The sequence below is a fragment of the Pinus tabuliformis genome, chromosome J (genome assembly GCF_031772625.1).
Source record: "Pinus tabuliformis cultivar Carrire ecotype Pingquan chromosome J, CPIR1, whole genome shotgun sequence".
NCBI lineage: Eukaryota > Viridiplantae > Streptophyta > Pinopsida > Pinales > Pinaceae > Pinus > Pinus tabuliformis.
The window spans coordinates 579,067,798-579,070,038 of NC_142295.1; the positions used below are offsets into that span (position 1 = coordinate 579,067,798).

The window sequence follows — 2,241 nt, forward strand, 5'->3', positions numbered from 1 at the left end:
ATTTGGTTTACTGGGCTTCATCTCTGATCCAAATTGCACTTTATAAACATGCTAGATGATGAATAAGCGGAACCTAATGGGAGAATGTCCATGGAAGCAGGCTATTGTCAGGTATGTAAGTAGAATAATTTGAAATATCGAAATTGTCTATAGTAAATACTAAAAAGAAGCAGAAGATTCTGAGAGTCAGCTGCCAAGAAAAAAATGCAAAATTGATACTAGAAAATTCAAAAAATAATCTCTGTCTCACTTCAGATCTGCACTAATTCTTCAGCAACATATCCAAGTTTTCCTTTTAAAAATCAACTACAGAGCATCTCCAAGCTTTCACTTTGAAGATCAACTATAGAACATCTCCAATGGGAGACAGCTGATTGGTGGTGCCAACTATCAAAGTCAGGAGGATTAAGTGATCAGATTCTTCCCTAAAACAGGTTCGTGGCAAAATCTAACCAACCTTAGAGTAGCAAGACAGGTCAGCGTGACATCAACTTATCCCAAAATGAAAGAGCATACGAATAATTAATTCCAAGCTCTGAAGATGAAAACCGATCGAAAAATCTACATTACATTTTCGACAGGCATATACAAATCAGCACGCAGTCAACCGTGGGTAAAATAAATTTGGGAGCATTCAAACCGCAAACATGAGGCAGACACCTCCAAATCTATAGTATTATATTAAAAGCCATATTTGCCTAGGGTAATGTGGCCAAATCAAATATAACTACCGCTAGTAGTCAGATCCAAATATTTGCCTTTGCAGATTTAAAAGGATTATCAGATCCGGTTCTCTTGTAAATTTTCTATAAGAGGGAATATACATAAATGAACAAACTTCATCAAAACTTTAAACTCATATTTTGTATTCTCTATTAAGAATAAGGATCAATGCAGTTCGTAAACGATATCTTTCTTCTGAATTCGGTTTTGCCTGCAAAGAAAAGAAACGGAGGAACGGCTCTGTAGATTAAGCTTCTTCTTTAACATATTGATTTATCAATGCAATGCAATGCAAATTTTGAGAGCAGAAAGTTAAGGGTAACGGTTGCATATGCACCTTTAAATCTTGGTGGTAGAGCTGGAAATTGAAGCTGAAGATGGTTCTTGATCTGGGAGGGCTTGGTAAGCGGGGAGGCCCGAGCTTCTGTTAAGGTTATCGTCAGGGTCGTAATTGGGATCAAGCGATCTGTCAATGGCGGTCCTGCCCGCTTCAAGGCACGGCTTGCAAGCCATCTCTATGGCCACCCAACCTAATATGAGCCCAACAATGGCAATGGCAGCTGTGACTAGAGCGCCCATTGCATCACCAATCTCTTCCTGCGCCTCTTTTTCTTCGGCCTGGCTAAAAATGGACTGTTACACCTCGCCCTTTCCACTTTATCAATGTTGAAGATGGGAGGAGTACAGAAAAATAAGTTTTCCTGTATTCGGGGGTGTACATACATATAACTTTTATAATATTAAATATATATATTTTTATAATATTAAATAAATATGGTTGGTTTGGGTTGAGTTTAATTCGTAAGAAGTATTGAAGCAAAAATTCATGACAAAAGTTGGGGAAAGCAACTTGTGAGAATATTTTATAATTTCGTAGACAAATAATGTTAAATTTAAAAGAAAAAATATATATTTTTAATATTATAATAATATATTAAATTAAAACCTTCAAATTGTAGATTAGTTGGGGGTTAGTTTTATGTAGTATGCTAAGGGTAATGTTGGTATTCTTAAGGTTATAGTGATGGGGTTGGAATGGACTTCATATCATATTAGTATGAATCCAATTTAATTATGAGCCCGATCTAATTATTATTTAAGTCAATATTATTTTAATTGTGGATCTACCAAGTTTCCAGAGGGATCATTTCTTTTTGCACTTTAAAAGAAGTTTGCACCTCAAGAGATTTGATCCCTCTAAACCCTTGGTAGATCTAGAGCTAAGATGGATCTAGGTTAGTTTATACAAACAAACAAGATTATTAGTTTTTAATTTTACCATAAATACATCAACACATTAAAAAAGATAACCAAATTAGATGTCATGTATTCCAACTTTGAAGTTGTTTATAATTTACCACTAAACCATTCATCATATACATTATTGTGCATTGCTTGCATGATTACCTAGCATCATAAACCTACTTGAGGCTTGGATTGCGTGAGGCTCAAATAAATTATATATACTTTGCATCCAAAAGTAATCTCTCTCTTCCCTCTCGCTCTCCTCTTTACCTC

General features: G+C 35.3%; 1 pseudogene across 1 annotated transcript; it reads right to left on the reverse strand.

Moving 5' to 3' along the window:
• Nucleotides 1–610: 610 nt before the first annotated feature.
• On the reverse strand, nucleotides 611–1,418 carry LOC149228305 (outer envelope membrane protein 7 pseudogene; annotated as a pseudogene). Its single transcript, XR_016247195.1, has 2 exons — nucleotides 1,061–1,418; nucleotides 611–934 (listed from the first exon to the last, which is right to left on the reverse strand). The product of XR_016247195.1 is annotated as an outer envelope membrane protein 7 pseudogene (transcript).
• Nucleotides 1,419–2,241: the final 823 nt, after the last annotated feature.